This window comes from Buteo buteo, chromosome Z (genome assembly GCF_964188355.1).
Source record: "Buteo buteo chromosome Z, bButBut1.hap1.1, whole genome shotgun sequence".
Taxonomy (NCBI): domain Eukaryota; kingdom Metazoa; phylum Chordata; class Aves; order Accipitriformes; family Accipitridae; genus Buteo; species Buteo buteo.
Genome location: NC_134204.1, coordinates 59786130 through 59797817, shown reverse-complemented (window position 1 = coordinate 59797817; position 11688 = coordinate 59786130).

Here is an 11688-nt window from a genome sequence, read left to right as displayed (position 1 = left end):
ATTCCTTTGTGTTTCTTGCTAATGAGTTACTCTGTGTTCTCCCAAAATGCAGCTGAGGACCTGGTAGTTTCTGTTGAACAGCATGAAGATAGGAATTTCATAGGTATTGTTATGCAAGAGGTTTCAGTCACACTATTGATTTCACAGTGCAACATAATTCCAGAAATAATCTCTTTAAAAGTGGCATTCTTCCAGTCAGTTGAAATATACTCCCCTGCCGCCAAAGAAAACTACACCAAAACAACCCCCAAACTTTTAGCATTAAGGTAAGATACCCTTAGGACAGCAAAATATATGACTGATTTTATTGTAGGCACCAAGTGTAAAACATAATAATAAAGAAATTACCATAATACAGACTATCACAGTGTCCAGCAGACCCTGATGTTCCAAAGAGGAGCTGCAATACTTGCTGAAGCTGGTGGCACAAACATTATTGGGACTTCTAGCCATCATGCAGGTAGCTTTAAATTATTGGCATTTTGGCATTTCATTCATTTCTCAACAATATTTACTTATTCTAAAAACATAAATGTCAAAGCTGAGAAAGAATAAATTTCATTCCTTTATGTCCAGACATAATTCGTTACATGGATGAGAATACAATATGCAGTTTTTCTCTACTTATATGACTCCAGATACATAAAATTGCTCACATCCATTGCTTGTTACATTCCTTTTCTTTACTGAAGACTAAAGGTATGTTCTAATACCATTAACAGCAATTTTTTGGAGTTTTTTTAACCTAAGTTCCAATACCAAACTCCTGACTGACCAATAAGCAAAGAACCACACTCTTTGTCCTCCCTCAGTGACTTGATACAGCAACATGCTCAAGCTTCTCTTTGGCCTGTGCATTAGAACTGAACTTCCCAAACTGCTCTGTCACTGGCAGGTGCTAGACAACCTACCCTTGCTTGCTGTCCCTTCTTGTTGTCACAGGTTTTAGGAAGTGGTGGTGAAGTTGCTTTCTCTAGACACAGGCACTGAAAAGGCCAGTTTCTCCTGTCGGTCATGTCACTCATATTTCTGGGGCACAGGCAAGTTCTTAACACACTGCTGCAAGTTTAACAGGGCAATTGCTTTACAGCTGGCTGAAACACAGATAACGATCTAAGTCCTACTGACTCATAGCAAAGACTAGAGCTGATGCTTGTGCTTTCAATTTATGTTGAAATCACCAGGTAATGACCACAGCTATAATTGAGTGGATTATTCACCTTTAGCCATAAGGTGTTCTTAGGCCTTTAAAAGCTAGAAATTAAATTCGAATAATAGGCAGTTGAAAGATATTTTATGCATTGAACTCCTTTTTGTAAGAAATTTTTGTAAGACAAACTTGCACTTTCAATTTTGTTATTGAAAACAAATATTGTTAAATAAACAAGATGAGAAAAAGAGAAACATATATTCTAAACTATTTGTTTTATGAAATAAGTAAACATTTTCCTAAATACATTATTAAGAAAAATTTTGTGGTCTAAGTCAACTAAACTGGCTAATCAAGTGCTAGCTTGCAAGCAGATGAAAACCAAAGCAGTAGCAGCAAGTTAGGTATTTCCAGAGTGTACCAATGTCTGTGAATACAAAGCTAAACAAAATAGCAGAGAAATAAACTAATTATTTCAAAATCTGATTCATTCTATCACACAGAATGTGGGAAGTATAATAAACCCTTGCAAAAGATTGTGTTGGATTTTTTTGTTTGTTTGTTTTTTTTCCCATGTTAGTAGTCCAATTTAGAGCCCTCTCCTTAAACTTTGAAGCATCAGGAAGGCCAAGTGAAATTCCAGTTAACTTTGTACACTTGAGACCTCATGCAGCCACTGTTGTCTCAGAATCAGTGTGTTTAGTTCTTTCACTTTATGTGAGTCACATTTTTATATCAGCCCTTCTATCTCAAATAGCCAGACATACAACAATTGTATTATTTGAAATAGGAACTTAGAAAATTCTCCAGCTATTATCTATTTTAGACAGGTAGAAAATTGGCAGCTTGAGACATGCTACTAATTTATATTTCCTAAAATGTTATATGCCTAATATTAACATGAATTTAATTTTAATTTTATTTTTTGAACAAAAATGAGATTAACAAAAAATAGCAGACTGCTTTCTCACACTTCCGAATGATTTTTAAATATCAGAATTGTGAAGTGATAACCAGGTATTTAATTAATTAAAGATAAAAGCTTATTGCTTCAACATTTGAATTGAACTTAGTACTTACAACATGGAGTCCAAACTTACTGTTACAGAAATTCTTGGAAAAGTTCTCATTTGGATATGTAGATTTGAAATAAAGCTGCTTTTATAATTTTTCTTTCCTCAAAGGAAAAATTAAATAAAAATGAATTAAAGTGAGTTTGAAATATTACACAGGAAAATGTTACGTGAATTATGTCAATATCATACATTTATAAAAAAAGTAAAGTATTTAACAGGTAAAGGCCGCTGGACCTGTCTTCACTTTCATCTCACCATGAAGGATGAATAGAGAAAGTTAACAATTAGTACAAGTATGGGATGGGATATGAATAACCCGTTCCTTTTTTTTCTCTCCCCTTCTCCTTCCTCATCCCCTCCGCATATTTGCAGCAGACATATGTCCTACAGATTTGACTGATCAGGTAGTTTCTGAAGGTCAAAGCCAGAATTTTGGAATGCTTAATCTGGTTTTGAAAGACAGACTGAGTCTCTGCAGAGTAACATTGGCATACAGGTTGATGCATGGTTTAACACTGTCTTCCACTTTTATTCAGACTAGATGCTAGTAGTAAACCCATTGGGTGGCTGGTTGGGTAGAAATTTATTTTTCATAACTACTGCTGTATTTAGTTCTTACTTTCTCATGAACATTTTAAACATTCATTGCATTGCTGGTTTTAGTGCTGTGGATTTAGCTTAGTGTTCATGGCTAAATCAATTAAATGTGATGTAAGACTACAATTTACATATTGTCACGTAACTTATGAACTGGGCAGACTGTATTTATAAACTGAATTTTAAAAGATTTCCTATGTAACACAGCTTACAGTAATGCTGCCCCTGAAAAATAAATGCCATAATGAGTTTCATAAAAATATCCTGCACCTTTTTTTTGTTTCATCCCATGAAAATATTTAGATAATGAACCTGTTTTAAGGTAAATAATTTATATTAATTTTAACATTTTCATATTATTTTATATTTTGTAATGTTTTATACTTATATTTTATTTTTTGTATTAAATTTTTTACATATTTTACCTCGCTTAAACTAACAAATCCTGAAAATTACCAAATTTTTAGGACTATCTTACTTTCCTGTTTCCAAATAATGAATTTATTCCTCACTCACATTATCTGCTACTAGAGGCACACAGGTATTTTATTAATATCAATGGATATTGTCCCTTTACATACTCTGAAAAGTATTTCCTAAGCAGTTTCACCTACATTTAGGGAAGAATATTGCAGTCATTGAGAGTTTGTACATTCTTGATGGTGAATACACATCATAGTGTTCCTGCTCACAGAGGTGTCCCCATTGATGCCAAGGTGATTATCAGAGTGGATGAAGAGTATGAAATGGGTATAGTCAAAGGAAAAAATCCTTGTTCAGTGATGTAAATGTCAGGATAACCTTCAATAGTGTCAGGCTTTCATTCTGATTAGATTCTTATATCAGGCTTTTAAAATAACTCCAGTCAGTGGGATACCTACTTCTGGCATACTTGAACTGAGATTCAGCATCTGTAATTCTACCCTAAAAGCCCTCTCGAAAACTTCCTTTTCTCCTCTTCTGGACAACTTAAACTTCTCTTTTGGGTTTTACACATTTAAAGATGTATTTCAAATGCACAGTTATATCATAGTTATGCTCTGGTTTTCATATGCTTTTAAATACTTTTCCCAGAAACACGTGCATCAAGGTATACGCATAGTTCCCCAAGGAAACACATCTCTCAGCAGGATTTGATTTAAAATTATTTGTTTGTGTAGAGTTAGATAATTGTTTAGTGAAAAATGTACGGTGTCATACCAGTTCCAAATGTCAGCTGGGGCTTGTGTTAGCTTAACTTGTTGTAATTGTGACAGCTAACATCAGTAGCAAAAATAATGGAATCATACCAAGAACAAGTTAAGATGGCACCAGATTTGCCAGAAAATTCCTGATATGTTGTCTCTATAAAGTAGTTTGACCTGCTATATTTAAACAAGATCAGTTTGTTTTCTTTCCCTTCCGCCCAGGTTGTGACATCTATCTCTTGGATTACTTGCCAGTCTTCATTTATTTAGAATGCTTTCCATTCCGGTTAATTCCTCCTCAAAGATTCCCTCAGATGACTAGCACTCTTCCAAAGAGAATACTCTAAGTGGAATCAGTTTGTCACTTTCTCCTTGGTAGTAATCTAGTATTCTGAAGTATTTTTAAAGTCAGAATGCATTTTAACAACTACTTAAACATTCTACATCTCCATGGGTGTGAGCTGCATGCTTGGAACAACTAAAAGACTATCTAAGGTTCAATTAAGATTGCTAATAGCCTATAGTTAGAGGTAAAATAATAGGACATTGAAACAGACACAGTTAAAAAATTGTGTCCCCCCCAGCTGTTTGTCATTTCCATTTATGCAATGGTGTGAAACAAAAGAAGAAAACCACATTATAGGAACTAAAGAAATAACAGGTGGGAGAGTTGCACATCTGGTGCTATTTAATATGATGTAGTCCAAGAAAATTTGAACAAATACTCATGAGTTATTTCTTAATCAGATCACTCAGGTTCTCCAGTGCACCAACCTCTTTCCTCCCTTCCATCTCTCCTCCGGGTTTCCCTGCCTGTGCTCATGCCAGCTCGGACATGGTGCAGACATGCTGCCCTGGATCAGGCCTCTGGAAGTAGAGCTGCATGAGCAGGAACTGGGGGAAGCCTCGTGTGGGGCTGCCCCTGCTGGCCCTGGGAGCCACATTAAGCCCAGGTCCCCCTGCCTGCTTTGCTGTTGCCCTCAGTGCCTGGCTCCCCAGCCCTTGCACAGCAGCAAGTGCTGCTGCTCCCTGACAAGACCAATCACGAACGTACTTCCATCGTGTTCACGAGTCTAACAGTGACGTATCTATTTTGTCTCCAAGCCTCGGCCACTGCTCGCTGTCTTGCCCTCTGTAGCAGCTTCTATTATCTTCCCTATTCTTTTTCTTATGACAGCCCCTCAGCCAGGTTACAAAAGTCCATCCTGTGTTTCTGATGTGAAACAGAAAGCACTAGGGATGTTCTCTCAGTTTTAAGACACCCACAGTTACCCCTGAGAGTTTGTCTTTCTTCTGGTGATGCACCCTAAGGCATCTTAGGTCTGAGGGCTGGCAGGGCACTAACAGGCCCTGACCAGCCTCACGTGGGGTCTCCACCCACACCCCTCCCTGTCCATGGGGCTGGGGCTCCAGGGGAGGGTGCAGCAGGAGGCTGCCGGGGCTGATGAGGCCCCTGCCCTGCTGCTGGCCGTGTTGTCAGCCTTCGCTCCTGCCTCCCTGTCCATTATGCAGCCGCTGGCCCTTGCTGCTCCCTGACCCTAGGTTAAGAGTTACGCTACCTGGTCTCTCAAACAACTGTTACCCTTTAACAGTGCTATCTAGTGCCACTGATTCCTTCAAGACTTTCTGCTGGTCTGAACACGATTTCAGCTCCCTGAGGCCTCCTGAGGCTTCACAACCTCAATATGTCAGTGCTGATGTCTCTACCTGGAGAATTAAAGACTTTTCATGAGTACACCAGAAACAGACTGCTAGTTCATTCCTCAGATGATCCTCACCTGTTGAGAGGTACTGACTAGTAGTAGTTAGGTTCATAGCCTGTCTTGTTCTCCTGGACGTCCCTTTACAATATCCTTTTCTGAGTTGCATAGGTGAAAAGACCATGGCAGCCTTCTAGCCCAGTAACATGGCTGCCATTGCTTGTAACAGGCCACAGGCTTTGTGTCTAGCTGATGAGACAGGCCTTGGGACTTGTCAGGCTTTGTATGGACTTCACTTGGCCTGCCTGGAGACTCAGGATGCTAATGGCTTGCTACACTCTCCCCCACAACCCAAACTGAAGCCATCAACCTTGAGACCCAGAGGGGCTGTGGAAGTGTGAATGTGACACCAAAGAAAGGCGTGGACACTAGAAGTTTGTGCATGTCATTTTAACTGCATACAGCTTGAACTATAAACATTAAAATCACGGTAATTGGACTAACAATAATTCCTTGATTAGACTGCTAAGACAGTGTGGGTTTTTTTGCCCAGAACAAGACTAACTTAATAAACTGTTGGAAATTCAAGCAAGCTACTCTAACTTGGATCCCATAAACTGGTGAAAGCATGAAGTGTCCCTAGATTTGTCAAAATCTTCCCATGCATTGCTGTTGGTGGTATCTCTGCAGCCACTTCTGATGGGTATGCTATACCCTCTCCTGTTGTATTTAGTGATTTACTAATGGCTCGAAATCCTCTGATCCTTTTTCACCCTGTTGCTCTTCTGTCACTGTGGTTTGGCTGTTAAACAAATTTAGTGTAAGGGTTGGGTTTGGTTTTTTTTTCAATTTTATGCTGAATGCAGCCCTTTCTTTCTGCAAGGCTTCTTTAAGGTTATTTACTTTAATAACTTAGTGTATGATGTAAATATATGAATGTGATTTAGCTGATGAAAAGCCATCAGTTTGGCTTACTTCTGTTTTCTCAAGAGCTTCAGCTTCCCTACCAGGAAGGTCTTCTTCAGTAAAATAGGGAACGATGACCAGGATATTTGATTTACGTGCCCCAAAACAGAAATCTTCTTGTTCCATTACATTACTCACTACAAAAGTCCCAACAAAAATCTAGTGCAAAACTAAACTGTATATGAAGCAACTTTTAAAAACTGGTAGATACAATCCCTAAATCAGTAATTAAGAAATGGAAATGTATTATTAAGGTTTCTCCTGAACAGCTCCTATTTCATGATTCTATGTATAAACTAAAATGTAATTTCAATTATTGTGCTATGGACTTCTAAAATGATGATTTTCTCTATAACTTCTCCTTAAAAATAAGCCATTTGATGAAGATCAACATTTCTTTTCAAGTCAAATAAATCATTTAATCACTAGATAATTGCAAAAAAAAAATCCTGTTATGGCTTAACATCATAATTTGGCTACTGCATTTCGTAAGAGCTAACATACAAAGGGTTTAGTATTTTTTTCTTTACATCTATTTTTATATATCCTGTGAATTAAATCTACTTGATCAACCTGAGCAAGTAGACTGCTGAGCAGGAAAATTGCTTAATTTGCAGCCTAAAAATATTTTAAAGTCCAGTGCAATTGACTTTGAGTTTTCAATTTCTTTTTTTTTTAAATTATAGGTTTTAATTTTTATATTTGCTTTTTAAAGTTATTATCAGTAATCTGTTGTTTTTCTAGGTTAATAGAAATATAAAAGGCAGTCACCAACAGGAAAGCTTCATTTTTAGAGTTTTTTCTGTGCAAGGCAATTTTTTAAAGTTTAATTTGTTAATAGATTATTTTATTGATAGAGATATTCCAAGGAGTTCATCAACTTAACAATTTTCATGTACAAATTCTCTAGTTTGTAATATATATTAGTACTTTCCAGCTTTTATATTTCACATATATAATTGCAATGACTAAGCACATCAGTTGAAAAAGAACCTCTCCAAGAATCACTCACAGAAACATTATTTTTGGCCAGGAAGATAATAATTAGTGAATGAAATCAGACTTAAATCTTCTAAACAAACAGAAGCTTTATATATTTAGAAAGAGGGAAAATCCTTGAAAAACCCTGGGCAAGTTTATGCTGCATCAATAAAAACATGGAGCAGAATTGTGTAACTTCAGCTTTATTACACTTGCTGGTAAAAATTTTGTAGAATAGACTAGAACAGTTTGAAATATTTGACATTAAGATACTTCCAACAATCAAAGCAAGACATTCAGGATTTATATATTCATCTGAATATACACCCAACATCTAGACAGAAATATCTAGCTGATAAGAAGCCTTGTTCATGCACTGTGTGGCTATAATTTGCAAAACTGCTACAAACCCCATATAATCTTGATTCCTTGAATTGCAAAGAATGTCATATTAATTGATCCATCCCTTAAAACACAAAGGATTTTCCAAAACTGGAAACATCCTTTTCTCAGTAAAATCTGAGTTTCCTGAGAAAATTCAGATACCTCTTCTGTCAGTTTTTAAGACAGGAGACATCAAGTATTGCAATAAAACTACCCAAATCTAAAAATCATATGATTTTGTCACCCATTTTTTAAACTTTAACTATACAGACTGTATAGCTTTAATATTGATTGGACTTCTTTTGCAGTAGCATCTCTAACATACTAGCAAGTTTCTTTCTGTGCACATTTCTTTTGGGGATTTTTTTAAAAGCCCAAATGGAGAGACTTGATATAGTCTCTTTCTAGATGTACATTCAGAACAGTGTTCTCTGTTAGTAAAAAGGCAAAGTCAATAGTAATTAAAACTGTGACACAAGAGAATTATATCATCCCACCCCCAAAATGGCACCTTTTTTCTGCTGCTGAAATCTTTTTTGTGACAGATCACAGAATCACAGAGCGGTAGAGGTTGGCAGGGACCTCTGGAAGTCACCTGGTCTAACTGCCTGCTCAAGCACTGCCTACAGCCAGGTGCCCAATACTATATCCAGGCGGCTTTTGAATATGTCCAAGGATGGAGACTCCACAACCTCTCTGGGCAACCTGTCCCAGTGCTCGGTCATCCTCACAGTGAAAAAGTGTTTCCTGATGTTCTGACGGCACCTCCTGTGTTTCAGTTTGTGTCCATTGCTTCTGGTCCTGTCACTGGGCACCACTGAAAAGAGCCTGGCTCTGTCTTCTTCATCCTCCCTTCAGTTATTTATAGACATTGATGAGATCCTCCTCCCCAGAGCCTGCTCTTCTTGCAGGCTGAACAGTCCCAACTCTCTCAGCCTTTCCTCAGAGGAGAGACGCTTAGTCCCTTGACCATTGTAGTGGCCCTTTGCTGAACTCTCCATTAGCTCCATTTATGTCTTGTTCTGGGTAGACCTGGACACACTGCTCCAGGTGTGGCCTCACTAGTGCTAAGCAGAAGCATTTAAGAGAGAAATTTTGTGGATTTACCTGTTCCTGCTCTGTATATGCAGAATTTACTTTACATCATAAATCATTACTAACTGCCTGCCACTAGAGGTCAGGTATTTGCTAACGCAACAAACTATGAGGCAGATAAAACATCATTTGTTTTTGTTCAAACTGGGAACCAGGCAGAAAGAAAACAGAGGAGACTGCCCAGTTCTAGAAAACACTGAAACCAGCATTTCTGAAAAGAAATTAATTAATTAGTTCTTCTCTATTCATCTACTCATTAGATTCCAAGGGTAGAAAACAATCAGTGGAACTTACTATGTGAAAAATCAATGACTGTGGTAAGGGATTTGCTTTGGTTAGAAGTAAACGATTATAGCATTGAGATAAAAACAGGAGGTGCCTTGAGTTTTCACAATGAGGCATATTCATTAGACAGTTTAACAAATGATGGGAATAACTATAGGAATTAATTGTAGAGTACCAGTTGAACCCCTTTACTATCACTAACCAAGAAAACAAACCTGGATACACTTAAATGTATTTCACTGCAGGATAAGTTGGTTGGACTTCCCATGGATGAAAATAGCACAAAAGTAAGAATAGAAGATCCATTACTAATGTCTTAAAAAAGATAATAATACAAGAAAATGTGTCCTTTGTCATATACTCAAACCAGGGAAAAGGTTGATGGTGCTTCTTTGGGCCTATACTGGTAGCAGATTAAGAGCTACATTACCTTAATTAACATAGATACAAGAATCTAAACAAGCAGAGAGGTTAATGCTGTGTTGGCAGAAGTACATGACTGCCCTGAGGCACAATGTAATTTAGTAATAAATAACCTTAAGCTAGTTCAGATCCTACAGCAGAAGACCACACAGCTGTAGGTTTGCTTTGTTCACTTTCAAAAGAATAAATGTGTTCCAAAACAAATAAAACCAGATCATTTTTGCATAAATAAATAGAAAACTACCCACAATTAAAATGCTGATTTTACATTGTTTCCAAAACAAACACATCATCAGGACTTAAATGGAATTAAGATTTTACTAGAAATATGAAACAATGAAGATAGTAAAGAGAAAAGATAACAAATGTATTGAATTCCTGGTTCTGTAAGCCAAACAGGGAAGCTAACTGCTACTCTGTTATGACTCTCTCTGGGTGCTAATATATCCCAATCCATGCGCCTCTTCAAAACAGGGAAATATACTTGGTAGAGGTGTTAATTGCATCTTTGAATACCATAAAGTAGATAAGAATTCAAGACCCAAGGCTTTTCTTCACTGGAAAAAAAAAGAAGACACAAAGGAAGATTCTTCAGTAAAAAAGGTAGCACTGTTTTTTCACAAGTTCCTTTGAGAGAATTCTGACCTAGGCCAAATAACAGAGAATGATGTGGAGAGAGCTACCGTAGTAGAGATAAAATACTGAAAAGCTGCCCAGAAAATGTGTTGTAAGGATCCCAGGTAATCTACGTTGCATCTTATTTTATAGCTGGTAGACTCAAAGCGAGTATTTTACTGACAAAATGTTGTGTCATGTTTCTGGGAGATAATCTTAGAACGTGAGAGTGGGTCTATGCACCAGCTGGTCTTTTAAATGACAGGGGATGGCTTCAAGATGCTCAAAAAAAAATGTTTTAAGTATGCATTTTTTGCCTTATCTGCCTTCTCTGATGGCAAAAACTAACTTTCACAATTCAGAGAATGGCAGTTCTCAGCCTTTTAAAAAGGCAACTCTATTTCTTAAATCCACAGGTCTTACCTAGCATTCCTATGGTAGGTTTATGTCTGATCAAAAATGTGATGCCACAATACCATGCAACAGGAAAACTACGACTTGTGAGAGTGCAGAAGCTGTAGCTGATCAAATAGAACACTGTGAAGTTAGAAGGCAGTGACATTTTATAAACCTTGCACAAATTTAGCAATTTTTTTCTTTAAAATACTTGTTTATCTCTCTGCAAGGCATTCCAGTATGAATTTTATGATATTCTTTTGAGTTACCCATCAGTTTTTTCCTAGAATATAGCTTCCCATTCCCACTTCACAGGAACTTTGGATCAGAAAAAGACCTCCTAGTTAAACAGTTCTTGTGTCCTTATCCTAATTATAATTTGATCAAGCTCCATCTAAAGATTTAGAATTCACTAAATCCATTAGAAGTTTGTTCCAAAACTCTCCTCTACTGAAGATTAAAAGCCTTCTAACTTCTAAGAGAAAAATTAGTTATGGTCATTTTGCTCATTTGTTCTAAAATTTTCTGTTGCCTTTTTTCACTTCTCTGTACAGTTGCTTATTATTTCATGGAGCACTTCACTTTGCTAGACTGAACAAGCCTGTTCAGCAATACACACATAAATTGTAGGTCGTATTTGCCTTTTCCATGAACAAACTCCATCTAGTCCAACAGATTATTCACCTCACAATCCCTTACCATTTTTATCTGAGCACTTTATATAGATACTTTCCTAGAAACCAGTTGTATTTTGCCATTTTCAAGTGGGTTGTATACCCAGCCTTGAATGTCAGGAATTTAAACTTCTTTAATAGCTTTAGGTAATGTCTCAT